The following is a 20,185-nucleotide window of genomic DNA, read 5'->3' as shown; positions in this document are numbered from 1 at the left end:
ATAAGATCCTACAGGTAATGCTGATTCTCCCATTGAAAAAAAAGTATTTTCAATTTGCTTTAGGATCAGGGAGCATTTCCCTAGAGGTAGTATAAGAAAATCATCTAGATAGTGCCTAAAATTAAGAAAATAATTGCATGTCACAATAATCAATATTCTCCAGAGTTGAGGCTCACACATTTGAGTAACAGTATTTTTCAGAGCAAGTATAAAACTGGCATTTCCTGTTCAGATCTAGAACTGCACAGAGACCTCCACCCAATGGGCAGAGTTGGCTTTATAAATAGTTGGAAGTGGTTCTGACAAATTTTTAAAGGCTACTTTCATTAAAGAAGGTGCAAATATCTAATGACTGTTCCTTCTAAGTTTCTGTCTCAAATACTTTTCTTTCAAATTCTTCTAGGAAAAGACAAGAGTCATGACCAATGCCTCTCATCCAAAACCTCCAGAGCAACAGCGTAAGGGAGAAGGAAGAGGAAGGCATTCAGGAATACCTATTTGTCACAGCAGACATGGACAATTCCAACTAGAAGGAAATACATGTATATGAGATGTTATGAAAAAATGGATATTGATGTAGAAGTTCCATAAAGGACAATGTACAATTTAGTCTCTAATTCATAGCTCAGTTTTGACCAGGTATGTGTACATTGAGATCCCAAACCTTCTGTATACTTTATCACCAAAAAATGGTGCCTTTCCATCATTTTTATTTAAGGTTTAAAATGAATGGTTGATCATAACAATTTCCTCAAAAATTTCTTAATGGCAATTTAATCACAAAAATTCAACAATATAGCTAGAAGAATAGATCATTTTACTTCAGAAAATAAGAGGAAAATACTTAAAAGCATTTTTAAAAACTAAGATACTCAACTTGCTTATTTAGCAAGCATTTCCTAAGCATGTACTTTGTCCCAGGCTCCTTTCTAAGAACTGAGAGCAATTTATAGCTAAATCAGATTGTTCTCCATTATTCCCACCACCAGTGGGTCCTAAGACAAGGAGACTTGCATAAACAGAAAAGTAGTATCCAATACTAATTATAACAACAGTAAGAATAACTGTCATATCTTAGGCATATACTTTGGACTAGAAACTACTCAAACAGTAAGAGAAAGTTCTTTATCTATTTTAACTCATTTAATCCTAGAGTGATTTTTGAGGTAAGTGGCATTATTTCCTCTTTACAGATGAAGAAACTGAGGCACAGAGTGGTATGTTACCTGTCCAAAGTAACACAAAAAAGGAAATGATGGAGCTTGTGTTAACCAGGCTCTGATTGAGGCCCCCAGTGTACTCAGACCACAGAGGTCACCATGACTCATTAAAAGTATACAATGAGGAGACACCAACAGATTAGAGAAGTGTAATTGACACAATGGGACCTGGAAAAATCTTGTTAGAGAATGTTTAATCTAAAGGTGAAGTGTATTCATTCCCCAATATTTGTGAAGCTGTCATAAAAATAGAGTCAAAGTATTTAATTTTACTTTGAAATACAGAAATAGAACAAAAAACTAAAGTGACGACACCAGTACTAAATATGAACAAGGGAAATGACTGTCACCTATTTGGCCACTGCTATATTCCAGGTGCCTAGAACAGTGCCTGTCATAGTCCAGGTGTTCAATACATAAATGATTAATATGTGAATACATGAATTAATAAAGACAGATAAATTTCCAACCCTCTGAGCTGTCCAGTGGGGAAAAAAAGGCCAAATTTCCCACAAAGTCATGATCCCCTCCCATTGAAAGTGTTCAAGAAGAGGTTAGATGGCTATTTATTAAGAGAACTATGAAAGTAATTGCTGCTTTTTGCTCTAATTTCAGGTTTGTTCTGAAAAAAAATTTCCAATGATAATTTTTCACAAATTTCACAAAGAGTCAACTGCCCCTCCCCTCTCATACAGTGAAGTGTGGCAAGTACTACCCTTTCCTCTCACTGTGGTTAGGCCTTGAACAATTAGGAGTGAAGAAGGGTGAGCAGAATTGTTGGAGCCAGGAGGAGAAAGAGAACCTACTTCTCATTAATTTGTTAAAGGAAAACACACAGAGCTTGCTTAGTAAGACAAAGGTTTAGAAAGAGGAAATCTATAGCAATTGAAAGATTGAGAAGTTTCCATTCCTTATAAAGCAAACTGTGGGGTGTGGAGCTGTACATAAGCAAGGCGTATTTTATTTTATTTTATTTTTTATTTTTTGCAAGACATATTTTAAAAGGAGCAATATCTTCTCAAGTTTAGGAGAAAACTTGCTGTGGACTATGTATTCATTTTTTCTACTTCTATTTCCTTAATTTTACTTCCTTGTTTCATAAATACAGTTATGCAAACACAGAGTGCTAATTTAACAAGAAATTTTGCTGTTCAGACGTATTTTCAGGGTGCAGACTGGTGAGAAGAAGAGAAGTCAGGAAGCTGATGGAGAAGAAAATTGTCCTTCTGCCTTACCCAGTCTCTTCTGAATGTACACTTATGTCCTTAATCTCTATTTCCTTTACTCAAATTGGAATTGTGGTTTGTGGCTTTGGCATCTGATCCATACCTTTCATTTCTACAAAAGAAATAAAGATCCTAGGAAAAGCATTATGCAAAGGTCACATTTGGGCACACTCCTTTAGAAATGGCAAAGAGAAGTGCTTATTCCTTATCCCCATAGGTTCTATGCTGTCACCCACCCTCCAGCTCTGTTCAGTGCATTAAGTTCTTGATTCAAAAGCCTTTCTGACCTGTAGCTGATCTAGGACTGGAAAAAATATCACAGTGTCCTGGAAATGAACCAGAGGGGCCAGGGTAGCCTGAAGTCACTGAAGAGAGAAAGATCAGGAAGGTTTGCAGTCACACCTCAGTGAGCTTGGTTTTAAAGAACAAAAAATGGCAAGAGAGAAGGGAAAAGCAAAACTTTAAAACACTGCATTAAGAAACATCACTTAACTAAGTACATTTCCATACCAGTCTTTTCTTTTCTTTTATAATATAATTTGGTAAGTCATAGAAATTCCAATATTTTTACCAATTTAAAAATCCCAGTTCAGTCCTTCAGCACATGTGTACAAAAATTTAAAAACTTATTTTAATTCCAACTGTGCACAAAATACAGTGTTAAGGTCCAAATTTATCAGGAAGTTTAAGGTGTTTTCTTCCTTAAGAAATTTAGTTTGATGCAACCTTCAAATTGGATTAGATAAAAAAACACATCAACAATTATAAAACACTTAAACATTCATGAATGTGTAGAATGCCACTAGCCCGAAAAGATGGACATTCTTCACAACTAATTGAGAAATGCATGGTATAGATACAAAGGCATAGAAATAGCTAATCATTCTAATCCAGGGGGTTAATGGAAGGCCTCACAGAGAAAAGATGATGTCGGCCAAGTTACAGACAGTCGGGATGAGGATAATAGAATGAGGAACTATGTTTCAGGTAAGGGAGATGTCTTCATGGGGGAGGTAGCTCCTGAAGTCATTTTGACTAACAGAATGGGTTCCAGGATTTAGGGTTTGGTAGATAAGGCTGAAGGCAGCCTGTAGGTAGCTTAAGGCATACATGAAATTCAAGCTAAGGAGTTTAGTACCTTAAACAGTAGAATAAAAAAAGTATGTTTTATCAGGCTTTTTTTTCTCAGTTGAAAAGTGGTCTGATGTTGTGGCATTTTAGAGAACACCATCAACTCCGAACTATTACTCCACAGAAGATGAATGCTGTCAAAAACAAATTTTAAAAATTTAACCTTAGAAATTCATTTATATTTCTGAATTTCCAAATCCAAAACTCTAAGTTTTGCCATGGAGAATTTTAGTAGTGGTGTGTGTGTGTGTGGTGATGAAATTTAACAACAGAATGTAGTCTAGTATTGGAAGGCTTTTTAAATGCTGTGACTTCACATGATGCAAGATTATTCCTACTGCCATTTCTACCATGGATTAATTTAAATAACAGTAAGGAAGCTTACTCTGTTGTTTTATGAAGAGAGGGTATGTAACAAGATCATTGAGAGAAAGAAAAAGTTTTATCAAGATTTTTCTGAAATGTACTCATGCAGCTAAACAAATTAATATCTCCATAATCAAACTTTAAAGATGACAACTTTAAAAGACCATGTCTACTTTTTGAGATTACCTTCTGATGTAAAAGAAGAACCAAAAGATACTTCTGTAAAAAATGTTATAAACAGAACCACTTTAAATGGAGTTTGGAGCTGCCATCCTAGAAGAACTGCCTTGCACATTGCATGCCTCAAACTTTTGGAATGTCAAAAACAGCAAAATAACCTTTGGACTGCACCTAAAGCAGCATTGTGTCTCAAAGAACTATTTGCAAAGATGATGAAAAAGCAGTCATTTTGACTACTGGACTGATGGCTAGCAGACAGAAAATTAGAAATATACTTTAAAATAAACACCACTATGTTACGCTATCTACACAATAGAAATGTATTCCTTCTATTGATTTAATTGGTCCCCTTCCCTTTCTCATTAACATACCTTGCCTTTGTCTCCTAATTAGAATACTATTGGGCTTCTAGCTGAATCATTGCTTCCACACAGCTATTCTTTTTAGTCTCAAATAAATGCTTATTGCCTCTCACTTTGAAATGCCTTTTATTTTTAGAGTAACATTTCTTAAGAGATTTATTTTTCTTATTTATGTACAATACTGTGAAAGCTTCAAAGGGAGTACCAATTAAAAAATAAAGTTTAACTACCATGATTATTGACTTAGTGTAGAAAGAGATGAGAAAAACCTGAGCTACAATTTCCACCTCTCTGTAGAACTGTTATCTTTTTTCATGTACTAACATATTTGAAGAAATGAACTTGATGTAAATTTTGTCTCAACATCAGAAATACAACACATTTTCTAGAGTTTAAAGTTTAAAGGAATTATAGAGTTATCTTATGTGCCCAAACTTAATCATGGATGCATAACTAAATAAAAGAGACACAAGTTAACATGTTTATAAAGCTACACTTATAGAAATCTATCCATTTCCATGTTGGGAAGTAAATTACAAACTATAGTTCAAAAATGTCAAGTTGATATTTCATTACATTAAAAGAAAGTAAAATAGAGCTTTGGTCTATGTTTATTTGACCTAGGAACATTTAATAAATACTACCTACTTCAATCTTTAGCACAACCCATGTATACACAAATGAAACTTTCCTCTGAGAACATATATCACGCCTATTGTTGCCCAGTTAATGTGAGAGAGAGCTGATTCTAAGGGCAGCATGTTTTGGGCTCTGAGAGTGCCTTTGCTTTGTGGTGCTGCTTTGTCTACACATACTCACATTTATTACATGCATCCTTATTCAAACTATTTCCTTTACCTTTACACCTATTGAAATACTGCCCTACATCAAGGCTTACTTACATAACCTACTGTCTATGAAAGGTACTTTTACTCACCCTGTAGGGAATTAATCTTTGTTTTCTTGATCATATATTTTACTAAACTATCTTTGTTGAATTTTAAAGCTTAATTTATTTAGACGATACAAAACAAAACCAAAAACAAAACTTTTCCATAGTGAAAAATATTATGGTTGTATTGATATAAACCTTGACTTCTGCCCAGGCCTGAACACAAGGTAAGAAGGTTTATGCGCAGATTTCAGTGACTTTATTGGGAGGATGTTTGGGACATTCTTGTACAATGACTTTGTTTCTATCCTGATCAGTTCAAATCTGTGGAATACCAATAAGTTTCATTTGAAAAAAGCATTTCCTAGCTCATCTGAGAAAACATTGATCTTTTGAATGGATTCCATGTTGATTTCTCAGGGCTCCTTTATGAAACCTTTACATCTGCTTTGCTTTGCTCTCCCTGGCAGTGTGTCAGGGAGAGGTATTTGGTGACTGCTGCTCATGTAAGTTTCCCCATTCAAATGAGATCTGTACTTCATAAGGTCATCTCAGAAGGCAAAGCTTTAAATAAAATCAGAGCTAGAAAAAAAACCCTCAAATCTCAGAGAGGACAGAGGAAAATAGGTTATAACAATACGAGTCATAACAACAATGCTCTAATTCCACACAGATGCCAAGCAGGAACAAAATGTTTCCCAGTCAGAGACCAGAGTTTATGCCTCTGTACATTCATGAAAGCAGACCAAAGCAATGGGGGAGTCTGGAACTGAGCACGTTCTTGGCCATACCTTACACAGTATGGGAGAAATCCATACCCCTCTGCCTGCCCTTTTCTTGCCCTCTGCTCAAACACGTGCAGGTCTCATTCTAGAAAAATGGGATTTGGGGTGGAGGGAAAAATGCCTGGATTGGGGGCAAAGGTGGGCAGACTGAGGTACTGTCTCTACAGTTTGCTTTATTGCTCAACATTTCAGAGCCTATTTTTGCATCTGTAGGAAGACAAGTGGAGTAATGTCTACGCATCAAGGCAATACTACAAATGAGATCACATATGTGCTGGCTTAAGGACTATGCCTCACATTTAGGAGAAGCTAAGCAGAGGTAAAATTCCCCACTATCTACCAATTATTTTCAGTGCTTCCTTTACGGGAATTTAAGTTAGAATCCATAATCTCCAAATCTTGGGGGAAATTGAAAAGAATAATACAGTGAGGTGGGTACTTTGTATGGGAGACCCTCTAGTCTCTGTCTGTGCCTCTTCCCCTACAAGATCCCCTCTCTCTGTTCACCACAGTATAGACACCTGGACCCTCACAAAGCCCTCACCCACCCCTCTGCCCAGCTGTGTGAAAAATAACCCTATTCTAGTTACTCCTATAAAGCACTAAATGGGTCCCTTTGTCTCCCAGCATTCAGAGAAGAGCATCCCAGAAGAACAGGTCATAACAGCCTACTTCCAAAAAGCATTCAGGTCAAGAAATTGCAGCATATTTCTTTCTTTCTCCTCATTCCTCTATGATCCACACAGAGAGAACAGTTCTCATGTTTTGTTCCATGTCTTCCAAAAGTAATAGCCGTGGTAATGCTAATAGTAATAATAAAAATTAAGACAGCCATCATTTAGTCACTTTTCAGTATGTATCAAGCACACTACTAAGAACTTTATAAACATTATTTGATATAATCCTTAGAAAACCATAAAGATCAATTGTTATTACTCTAGGATTACTTATTTAAATATGTATTTGAGATTTAAGCAAATAAATAATTTGACAATGTTTACACATAAGAAATTGTAAGTGTAGGCTTTGATCCATGTTTTCAAAGCTGCTGAATGTAGTAGAAAATAATTATGGGGTTTTCATTTATTCTATCAGTTATAGAGAAATCTTCTAATTAATGTTTCTGATAAATTATATTAGAAATAGGGGAAAAAGATGCAGGATGATAGCTATATGTGTAAGTGCAGAACCCAAGAGTATGTAAGTCAGAGATAAAGAGACTAAAATATAGATAAAGAAAGGGAAAATTAGCCAATTATTTCATATGACATACAGCATAATTGTTAATAGTATCAAGGGTTAAAGTTTAAGATATCTAGAGTTTACATAGCAGAGAAAAGAAAATCATAAGGAAATAGACAACTCATACTCAATACAATGATGAAAAAAAAAACAGGTTCCTTTGTACATTTCTTTGCTTCCAAAAAATGTGTGCCTTGTTAAAACTCATAATTTTTCTTTAAGTGCCATATATTACATAAAGATTTTTGATATGAAGATTTCCATTCTATATAAGTTATCTTTGTAAATTCTTTAAAGAGTGCTTTAGAAATAATGGAAAACTGTCCTCACTCTAATTGTTTACCAGTTAGCCACATATATTATTTGGGCACCAGAAAAGGCTTAGTAAAAGCTAATTAAGATCAAGACATTCTTAACTGGATAATTCTCTTAACAGCAGAGAGAAAGTGCCTATGCTTTGCAATTATGTGGGCCATTGAACATGTGAAGTAAAAGAATTTAAACTTGTTATGACTCACTACACTGAAAAACCCCAATTCCAATGTTATCTGGTTTAAGGGAAAATGAATTTGCAGAAAACAGTGAGGCAGTTTGTCCCCAAATCCCTGAACTTCTCAGGAACAAAATCTTGCAGTTTGACCATAGACTGGCTTTACCCCATTCTTGGTAAGAACATTGGGGCATCATCCATTTGTTGACTATGTGGTTTGAAGTCGGTAATAGTCTCCCAAATGTCTCTGTAAAGTAGACAGAAATACTTGGCTAACCAATTTCATACTTTATTTCAAGGTAGTGAGGAGCAAAAACCAAGGAATGAGGCTGAAATTGTGTGTAACTAACTGCCCAAATCTTAAGAGGTCTGGTTAATTATGTCAAAAGAATTAATTATCTTAAGACTATGGTAGGTCGATAAATTAAGCAGTCAATTGATAAGGGGATGCTTAAGCATTATCTACTCACTGAACTGTTGGATATGATGCATGTAGTTAAAATACTATCCCTGTGACCATGCTATAGATGGCAGGGCCTTCCTTGGAGGCATGAGCAGTGGAATGGGGGTGAATGCACAGGTATGAGAGCTATGTAGGAGTTAGAAATGATAAGATGAGTTTTAAAGGAGGCCCTTTCTCTGTAGTGGCTGCCTGCTGTTTAAAGTCAGTCTTGGCATTTTTGAAATGGCTATTTTCTTATGCATTCAGTCATCACCTCTCCATCTATTACCTCCTTTCCCAGGTATTTCCTTACCCCAACACTGAGAACTTCATGAAGTCAGCTCACATTATGTACCAATACCTTATGGCCAAATGCTTAGATTGCACTGACTTGCATTGTGATTATCTGTTTTGGGGACTGTGTTGCTGTGGTCAACAGGATAATGGTTCCCCAAAGATGTCCATATCCTACTCCCTGAAACCTGTGAATATGTTACCTTATAAATCCAAAGAATCCAGATGGCCTCTAGAAGTTTCAAAAGGAAAATAAATGGATTCTCCTCTAGAGTTTCCAGAAAGAAATGCAGCCCTACTGACACCTTGATTTTAGCCCAGAGAGAGCTGTCAGAACTTTAACATACAAAACCATACAATAACATATTTGTGGTGTTTTAAGTCACTGAATTTGTGCTAATTTGTTACAGTAACAGTAAGAAATTAATACTAAATCTTGCACTGCAATGTTAGTATCTCAAGGGGAGGAACTATATCTTTGCCTTCCAGAGGCATCACATGGGTAGGCCCTGTGGCTTGTGAAAGCATTTTCACTGAATACCACAGCTTCTCCCATCTTTCCTGCCCTGTCCTTATAGAAATATGCAAAGATATATAAAAAAGAGTGTTAATAATAACAGGTTCCCTCCTCATTTGGAATGGCCTTATAGAGTTTTAAAGCTGCTTTTATACACCTTAAATCAATTGAGGTTTGCTAACTCTAGCTAAAATTGGAGTATTCACATTATAATTAAAATAATGTATAGATGTAAAAGAGAATGAAGAACAGTGCAAATGCTGCATGAGAGTAACTTTAAATTTTCTCTTGTGTGATCATTGTAATGATAATTTGTTTTGTTTGCTGGTACTGCTAATTGAAGAAACACCACCTGTGTGGGCAATTGAGATAAAATAGTCATAGTAGACAATATAGTAGGAATTATATCGTCATGCAGTGAATCTCACAGTTTTCATAAGAACTGATACCGATCTTTGTCTAAAGTACAAGGGAGTAGGGAGAGAAACAAAGACCTTCCCCACACCCAGAGCTACTACTATGAAGCTGTAAGAAATGTTTATTCTTATTTGCTACATATGCCAAAAGTTTTTTATGTCACATCAAATTGCTCACAGATACCTATTGACAAAATCTATTATTAACTAACTTAGAGTGGGTATCAGTTGTGAAACTGAGCTTCTCAAACTTCCTCAAATGGTTTTGGATATTGAATAAATTTTTTCTGCACATTAAAATTTTTTAAAAAGAAGGTAGGAAAATGAGGAATAATTCTACTCAATAATAATGGCACCATTAAACTAGACTGTCCAATATATTTGTGTTTCTTTATTCTAGTACTAGTCACCTTTTAATTTTGCATTTTAACACAATTTGCATCTGTATCATTGAGAGGCTATTATGGAAAAAGGAAAAATATTAACTGTATTGTAACCTCAGATGACAAAGTAAAATAGATGATAAAATTTATTTTTCCCTTTTCAGGGATACGGAGAGTATTTATTCATCCTTTATAGATTTTTTCTGAAATCATTAAATCTGAACTTTTAAAATAAATTATTTCCTTAATATATCTTTAATAATTCAACTTTCAGGGCTGAGTTAATATTAATATCTACCTTTGGATTTCCTTAAATCAAGGACTAAATGTACTTCATTTTGTCATAATTTTTATGTGAATATAGGTTTCAGAGATCTTATGCCATTAATCTTCTAATGACTGCTGGAGGAGGATGTAATATACAATTGTTTTTCTTTAGTTCAAATAACATGGTCGTTTTTTTAAAATCCATTGGATTTTTAACATTTCGAGGTTTGATAAATTACTTTCAAGTGCCTTGAGTCCTATACAAATACAAAGTAGGCTCATAACTTTTAGTATTTTATTCTATTAGGTGAAACATTTTATGCATTTATTCTCCATTTCCCCTTTATTTTCTCCCCTGTTCATACATTCAAATCTGGTTTCATGAAATGCAAATGCCTTGTTTTTGTTATGGTCATAAATATAACACAGTTTTTCATTTTTGGCAAAGAATCATTCAATTTTGTGGAATCTTTTAAAGTCTGCTAAAAAATAATTACTCTCATTGAAAGAGGCACAAAGGTACAAACACAGATGTAGAAGAGAAGTAACTTAAGCAAATTAAAATGTAGAGGAAAGAATACATTGACTCTAATCTGAAAGACCAAGCCAGTTTGGGGTGGGGCCAGAACTAACACCAGCACCAAAATGTGCCATATAATTCAAGTAGGAATGCTCAGATTTTTGTCAGGAGCACCATTTCTCCAGAGTATTTGTGAGTAAGAATAAACCTGTTGCCCAGAGTATTTTTAACAGCCTGGAGCATGGGTTTTGCCCTTTTATACTTTCTGTATTTATGCTTACAGTTTAGAACACCCACAAATCTTTTCATTACTCTTTATGAAGTAAAAATACAAGTTGCTTTTGGTTTTTTTGTGTGTTTTTACATTCTGGAAGATGGTTTGATAATCTACAGGTTTTTTTTGCTATACGCAACTGTCAGGGAATAAATTCAGAGAATGAAAGAATAACACAGTTTTCACAATAAAACAATAAAGCTTTAAAATGACTCCATCTAACACTATTAGTAAAGTAGCATGGCAGATATAATGTATAAAAGATGTATATCCAAGAACAATTATTGACAAAAATGTCCATCTTAGCCTCATATTTTGTTAGAAAATAGAACTGAAACTGAATTCATTTAGTAATATTTTAAAAGATTAAATAAACTTTTTAAAAAGTCAAGATTTTCTTTTCAAACTCTTGTCTGAGGTGTCATTGTCAAATATGGTTTCCGATACTGTTGGTTCTCTTCTTATTTTAATGTTGTTTTCTTATGCCATGCAGAAGCTTTTTATTTCAATGAGATCCCATTTTTTTTATTCTTTCCTTTATGTCCCTTGCTTGAGGGGACATATTGGTGAAAATCTTGCTGTGTGAGATATCTGAGATTTTCCTGCCTATGTTTTCCTCTAGGACTTAAGGCTTTTATCCACCTTGAATTTTTTTTTATATGGTGTAAGTTGGTGATGGAGTTTCCTTTCCTTGCGTGTAGCTGTTCAGATCTCCAACCACAATTAAAAAATTGGCAAAGGACTTGAACAGACACTTTTCCAAGGAGGACATACAAAAGGCTCGAATACATATGAAAATATGTTCAGCATCACTAGCTATCAGAGAAATGCAAATTAAAACCACAATGAGATACCACTTCATACCAGTCATAATGGCCGTCATAAACAAATCAACAAACAAGTGTTTGAGAGGATGTGGAGAAAAGAGAACTCTAGTGCACTGTTGATGGGAATGCAGACTGGTGCAACCACTGTGGAAAACAGTATGGAATTTTCTCAGAAAACTAAAAATTGAACTGCCTTTTGACCTGGCAATTCCTCTGTTGGGAATGTACCCTAAGAACCCTGAAACACCACTTCAAAAGAACCTATGAACTCCAATGTTCATAGCAACCCAATTTACAATATCCAAGTTCTGGAAGCAACCTAAGTGCCCATTAGTAAATGAAGGAATCAAAAAACTATGGTATATTTACACGACAGAATACTACACAGCACACAAAAAGGAATGAGTTCCTATCCTTTGTTACAGCATGGATGGAACTGCAGAGCATTATGCTAAGTGAAGTAAGCCAGGTTGTGAAAGACACATACCATATGATCTCACCTGTAAGTGGAACCTAATCAACAAAATAAGCAAGCAAGCAAAATATAACCAGAGACAGTGAAATTAAGAAAAAACTGATTCTAACCAGAAGGAAGGTGGGAGGGGATCATGGAGGGGAAACTGATACTAACCAGAGGGCAGGTGGGAGGGGATAAAGGAGGGAAAAGTGTTTTCAGGAACATGTATAAAGGACACATGGAGAAAACCAAAGGGGGTGGGATCAAGGGTGGGGATAGCTGGGATGGGGGGGAGTTGTGGGCAGATAATGAATACAACTGTATTTGAACAACAATAAAAAATACTTTTTTCAACAAATCCAAATGACTTACAAGAAAATTTGGCACTGAAAAGTTGATTATACTTATTAATCACAGATACTCTCAATTTGTCTCATGATACTAATTTTCTTTCTATATTCAGGAAATAGAAACCAAAATGAGAGATAATAATTTATAATTGCCAGTTTCTCTGAAAGTTAGAATTTAAAATTGAAAAAGTAATATCACTGCTACTTGTAAATACAGTGGAATATCAGCTCGCCTACCAAATATGAAAGCTAGATGTTAAAAAAACAAAGAATAAAGGAGATTGAATGATTTGAAGGCCCTAGTGAGTTTCCCAGGCAACTTAGACTTTAGAAGCAAACATTCCAAAGAAAATAAAAACACAGGGAGGTGTGCATAGAATTGTAAATTACTGTGTCTCCCAAGAATTTGCTGTTGTGGAATTGGTAGAAGAAAAAGGCTAAAAATCAAAGCAAAGGTTTTGGCAGTCCACAAGGTAAAGTAGCCAAAAATTAAAGCTCATGTTTGCCAATGAGTAGTAGTATAAATATCTAGGCCTTCACATGCAGCCTCATTTGCTTTAGGGAAAAAAACTAGAAATACACAAGTTAACACACACATATTTAAAAATAATCTTCAAATACATTTCACATTAGAATAATCTGGAGGTTTCTGCTTCTCCAATTTTTTATAAGAAAGATAATTTCATAGATAGACTCCATAGTTTTCTATCTAAAATATTCAACACTAAGTAAAAATTATCAAAATTACTAAAGAAAATACAAAAAGATTCAAGGGAAAACAAAAACTAAAACAGATGTTTAGGCGGATCAAATATTAGATCCATACTCCCCCTCATCCCAGCTATCCCCACCCTTGATCCTACCCCCTTTGGTTTTGTCCATGTGTCCTTTATACATGTACCTGAAAACCTTTTTCCCTCCATTATCCCCTCCCACCTGCCCTCTGGTTAGTATCAGTTTCCCCTTCATTATCCCCTCCCACCTCCCTTCTGGTTAGAATCAGTTAATAGAAACAGAATTTAAAATAACTATGACTGATACGTTTAAGAAAATAGAATCAATTATGAATTTCTAACCAGAGAACTGAAGTAATCAAATGAAGTCTAAACAGAAATCAACTGAAGTCTAAACAGAGCATAATAATGTATAACATCTAGAAAAGAGAGTAAGAACATTTGGGACATAATGAAAAGAACTATAATAAAAGTAATTGAAGTCCTAGAAAGATAGAAGTGAGAGAAGGGTGAATAATATTTAAATACAATTTTTTAAAATCTGAAACTGACACTAAACCTTATATCCAAAATTTCAGAATATTCTGCAAACCTCATCCAAGATACATCCAAGATAAATACAAATAAAATGACAGTTAGGCATATCATGATAAAAACTAATGAACTAAAAGACAAGAGAAAAATTTTAAGGGCACCCAGAAAAAAATATTGCATATCCCCTTCAAATGAGAACTGATAAAATGATAGCTGAATTTTCAATAGAAAAAAACAGCCAGAAGACAATAGAATGGCATCATTAAAATGATGAAAGAAAATAATTTTCAAGCTATTGTAGAATTATAGGCCCAGTAACAATACCATTCAAAGATAAAAACAAGATACATTTATGTGCAAACAAAACTCATAGAATTCATAACAAGTAGACTGCGCTAAAATAATAGTAGTAAATAATAGAAATAAAAATAAGAGACAATTACGCAGAAGAAAAAATGCATATAAAAACACAAAAGGTAGAAGGAATTCGAGAGCAATTAAAAGGAAAATATCTTAATAAATTTTGAGTATTAAGCAATAATATTAACTTATATAAGATTCAAACATACATATAAATAAAACACAGGGAGGAGCATGACAAAGCATGACAATAAGAAAAAATTAGGGTAAATGACAGTAAAAGTAGTAAGTATACAAATTATATTAAAAGTATTAAAAGTAGTAAGTATACAAATTTATATTAGATTCTATTAAGTAAACATTAAATGTGGCAGTATCCAGGATAGTTACTAAAATGTATTACAATTGATTTATAAGCCTCAGGATAATAATAATGGATAGTGGGGTATAAAAATATTTTTGACACGTTAAAAGAATACAAGAAAACAAAAAAGCACATAGAATAGGTTAGACAAATAGAAAACAAATGTTAAGCAATATAATTAAACCAATTGTATCAATAGACAAATACCATATGATCTCACCTTTAACAGGAAGCTAAACAAACAAGCAATCAAAATAAAAACAAAGACACTGAAATAGAGAACAGGGGAACAGCGACCAGAGGGGAGAGGGGAGGGAATTTCAGGGAAAAAGGGGAGGGATTTAGAGGAACTGGTATAAAAAACACATGGACAACAACTAAGGGGGGGATGGAAATGAAAGGGAGGTGGGGAACACAGGGGAGTGAGCTGGGATGGGAGTAATAGACAGAAAACTGTACCTGAAAAATAATTAAATAAATTAAAAAAAAATTTAAAAATGGCTGTGCAAAAAAAAAGAAATACAAATTGATGATTATAGAATAGTTATAGAGTTGTAAAATATAGCAGAATCAAGACAATAATATTATAATAACTGTGGGTGGTATTAGAAGGGGACTAGATTTATCACGGTGATAACTTTGTAAGTTATATAAAAGTCTAATCACTAGATATAGAGTTGAAAGTAATATAATATTGTACATCAATGTAATTGAAAAATAAAAAATGTTAAAATACAGTAAAAATAGAAATAAAAATTAAATATTATATAAAAAGATAAATAAATAAATGAAATATTATCATCCAAAAATAATATTATTAAAGGCAAAAAGACTATAAATCAACAAACAAGTGCTGAGGTGGATGTGAAGAAAAGGGAACACTTTTGCACTGTTGGTGGGAATGCAGATTGGTGTAGCCACAGTGGAAAGTAGCATGGGGATACCTCAAAAAATTAAAAATGGGTCTGCCTCTTGACCTAGCAGTTCCACTTCTAAGAATATATCCAAAGGAATCTAACACACTTCGAAAGAACAAAAGCACTGCTGTGTTCATTGCAGCATTATTTACAATCTCCGAGATATGAAAGCAGCCCAGGTGTCCATTAGTAGATGGGACATTTACACAATAGAATACTACTTTGCTGTAAAAAAAGAAAAAAATTAACCTTTGCAACAGCATGGGTGGACTTCAGAACATGCTACTGAGTAAAATAATCCAGTCAGATAAATACAAATACCATATGATTTCACTCATATGTGGAATCTAATAAACAAACTGAACTAACTAGCAAAGTAGAGATAGGCTTATAGATAGAGCAGGGCAACAGCTAAGAGAGTGGAGGATAAAAAGTGGAGTGATTGAGCTAAAAGGAAAAAGGACTCATGGACATAGACAACAGTGTGGTGATTGTAGGAGGAGAGTGTGAGGGGACTAAATGGTAATAGAAAAAATACAATAAAATATTGAGAGTAAAAAATAAATTAGAATTTAAAATATGTAAATAGACTAAATTTCCAATTAAAACTCATAGATTGTCAGATGGTGTTTAAAACAAAAAGTAAAACAAAACCAAGTAAATTCCTACTTACATGATGTCTGCCTTGTTTAAAATTATAGAAAAGTTAAAATCATGAAAAATAATCACCATGCAAAACTGGTGTAGTTATACTGAAAGCAAACAAAATAAACATCAAAGCAAAAAGCAAGGTATTATGATAAAAGGGCATATTTACCAGTAAGATATAATTTCAAAATAACCTATGGTGAAAAGCTGACAGAACTGAAGGAGACATGGAAAAATTCCCAATCATATTGGGGATTTTTAACACAGCTATCAATCTAAATGACAAAAGAAGAGAAATGAAAATAAGTTTATAAAAGAGAAAATTTGAACTACACAATTAACAAATATGATGTAATTAATGTACATAAAATGTTGCACCTGACAACTGAAAAAAAGTTTGTTGCCATTTCACATATTTCTTTGTTATCTAGTTACATTAGATTTAACCTAGACATTTAGTGATTTATTTTTATAAAATAATAAATACCAGTATATAGTCTATAAATATATGAAAATTAAACAAGCACTTTTAAATAATCATGAGTGAAAGAAGGAATCAAAATGGGGATTAGAAAACATTTTACTAAACGAAAATCACTATCAGAATAATTTGGAGGCTCAGCACCAATAATATAGCACAGCACCACTTATTTGTGTTTCCCTGAATCCCAACAATGGTCAAAATCTCAGACATGGTAGATTTTGCACTGCCCAGACCAATTTGTAGTCCTTACACAGTCAGTCACTGATCTTTGTTGATTGCAGCCCATACACATTCAACATTTCAGGTGTTCTGCTTGTTGGAGGCCTTCCAGAACATGGGTCACTTTCAACAGATTCTCAACCATCTTTTCTTTTTTTTTATTGTTGTTCAATTACAGTTGTTCCAAGTGTTTGTGCTGTACTTTTATTTGCGCTACACTCATTTCTTCATCCCCGAAAGCCTTCTGAATCATCCAAATAGTTTCCACTAAAGAATGTTCAAGCTTAAAGCAAAATGTGATGCAGATTCATTGTTCATTTTGAATGCGACAACTACATTTGCTTGCTCAATGGTATCTATCACCCGCACTGACTAGTACAGGGAGGTCATTGTTGTTCATGCATGCACATTCCAGTGCACTCTCCTTGAATTCCAGGTAACATCAATGTCATACAGACTGTTCCCATTATATTCACAGTGGCTGTACTTTTCTGGGCAGATGTCATAGTCTTAGATGACATACATATCATCTTCAATTTATAGGTCATTTAGTAAACCTTCTGAAGTGTTTCACTCTAGGAACTTTTTACATCTTCAAGTATAGTATTGCTTGAGAAATACTCAGAGAATTTTCTAATCCACAGAAAAACAAACCCTTAAAAAAAATGAAAACTAAGGATGGACAAAAGGAAAAATTATAATGTTTCCCAAAAGTTAGGGAAGAATATTTATTATGTTAGCTTGTCTCTTGTATTTTATAGTGTTGCAAATTTAATGAAAATTATAAAAAGTCTTTCCAAAAAAATAGAGTGGATTGTTCACAATTATATAGAGGCACATAAGAGAAAGAAGAGGTGGGAGAAGGTGAACTAGAGCTATACTTCTTATCATCTCTCCAATTTACCAAGGGGGGACTTCCAATCCTGACTGGAAAGAATGTTCTCTGCATCTTTTTCTTTTTCATTATCAAGAATACTTCAGGCAACAAGGTATTGTATTATATGAGAGCAGCTCTCACACTAGAAATCTAAAAATGCAAAATTGGTAATCCTACTACTCCTCTGGTCTGGACTAAATGACCCAGAAAAAATTAATAATATCCATAAGTTTCATTTTTTAATGAAAAATAGCCATAATATTGTCTACTTTAAAGAGTCTTTATGAGGTTCAGTGCAGATAACACTAAAATTTAATTAGCTAGGGTATTTGTTGTCTTATATTTACTTGCAACAATGAGACTAACTCAGGATTATCAGTTTAGCAACTCCCTTAGGTTATTCAAGGCCAACAAATGCTTAAAGAGGACAAGATAATATAGACACTTGGACAGGGCAACACATGTGAGACTTACATAAAAGACCATACAACATTCCAACCTTTAGAATTCTGCTTGCTGGACCACACTTTCTATCCTTTACATGCATCTATGTGTGTGTATATACAATATATAATATATGTTTATATATACACATATATAATTTTTATCCTTTTATTTGGTCCTATTTTTAGCTTCCTAATGGTGTTTCAATTTAAGTTGTTTTTTGGGGGGGAGTGGTTGGAGCAAATTCAGAGATATATAAATAAAAGCGGCTTACATTTTTTCCTAAGAATAAACCCAATAAGCAAACATCAAAAATTCCTCTTTGTGTAATATAGTTTCTTAACTGCAACTTGAAATCCCATATTAGGATATGCACTATATGGATCATCCACATTTTTCCTCATGAAACAAGGTGATTTCAGCCAATATTAATATAGAACATTAAGCAAAAATGTTTAATCCAACTATTTGTGTCTAATAAACTCTTTAAGTGGAATCACCTTGGATGTATTTATAACTACAGAATAACCACATCCCTAAAACATAAAGGAATCCTCTTATAATTATATTCTTCATTAAGAAAATTAATATTTACTGAGATTTTTACCAAAGATACTTTTCATGTTCCAAACCCTGTTTCTGAGGGTGCTTTTTGAGAATCTAAATTTTCACTAGCTGATCATTAATTAGAAGCACATTTGTGTGGCCTACTTTTAAAGCACTTTTGATACAAGTCTGATAGTTTTAGGCCTATGTTTGATTAATTCAACTTTTTAAAATTGAGAACGTCATTTTTAATGCCTCTCCCTCTCTTTGAAAAGAAAAAAAAGTTTCCTGCCCTTGTTTAACTGATTAATATCCCAATGATCTTATTTTTCTATTCCTTCAAATGCTGTCATTAGAATAGTCTTCCCACTTTTCTGTTTTATTTTATTTTTCATTCCCTTAAAATGCATTCTAGTTGCTATTGGGCATGGTATGCTATTATTGATGAATGTGTTCAATACTACTTAACAGAAATTAAAACTTAAGATTGATATTTCTATGGCACCTTGACATTCATTTAAGTTGCAGATGATTGTGGGCTGTGCATGTGTGTAGTCATCCATTTTAGGTATACCTTTCTAGGCATGTCATTGTTTTCATATTCCCTCATTAAAGCTTTATTCATTTCATATGGCTTTTAACTTAGTACCTAATATGACTGGGTCATGTGCATCAAGACTAATTTTTTAAGATAATTCTGTACAGATGTCAACCCCAGAAAAATACAATGCAGTTCGTTAAGGTAAAACAACAACAACAACAACAACAACAACAAAAAAACCCAGAGGTGTCTAAATGCATTGAGTTCTAGAAGCACTGTGAGTGATAAACTGAATTTTAGTAGAGACCTGAGTAACTTCTTTTCTATTTTCTGCCTCAAAATTCACATCTGTGAATATAGGGGAGTTGTAGCTTTTATCTGCATAAAGATGAAGTGGAATAATAACAGGTATGGGAAATTGGGAGCTGAGTACACCAATTTTAAATATATGCATATTTAAAATTTATATACATATTTGAATATATATATTAAATTTATCCATATATAAATGTTAAATTGAAGATACTTATTTAGTAATTTGTTTTTATGCCTCATATTGTATCTGAAACACATAGCATTCATCATATTGTTTTGTTTATATACACATACCATTTTCCCCACACACAGATACACAGAGAAACACCTTTAGTTGATATTGTCTCAAACTTGACCAACAATCAAGATTGTAATTATTTGATTAAAATTCTTAAGTAGTAGAATAAATAGGATATACAGGAATAATTAACCACTTACTTTCAAGGCTTTATTTAGTGAGCAGCCAATAGGAAGCATAAAATGAAAGCAAATCCAAAAGCACAGGAAGCATTAGGAGATGGGATTTTGGAGCAGAGGGACAGGGAGACAGACACTGAGAAC

The sequence above is a fragment of the Sturnira hondurensis genome, unplaced genomic scaffold, assembly GCF_014824575.4.
Source record: "Sturnira hondurensis isolate 20B ecotype Veracruz unplaced genomic scaffold, ASM1482457v3 Scaffold0016184, whole genome shotgun sequence".
NCBI lineage: Eukaryota > Metazoa > Chordata > Mammalia > Chiroptera > Phyllostomidae > Sturnira > Sturnira hondurensis.
The sequence above is the reverse complement of the archived record's forward strand: the minus strand, read 5'-3'. Positions refer to the sequence as shown.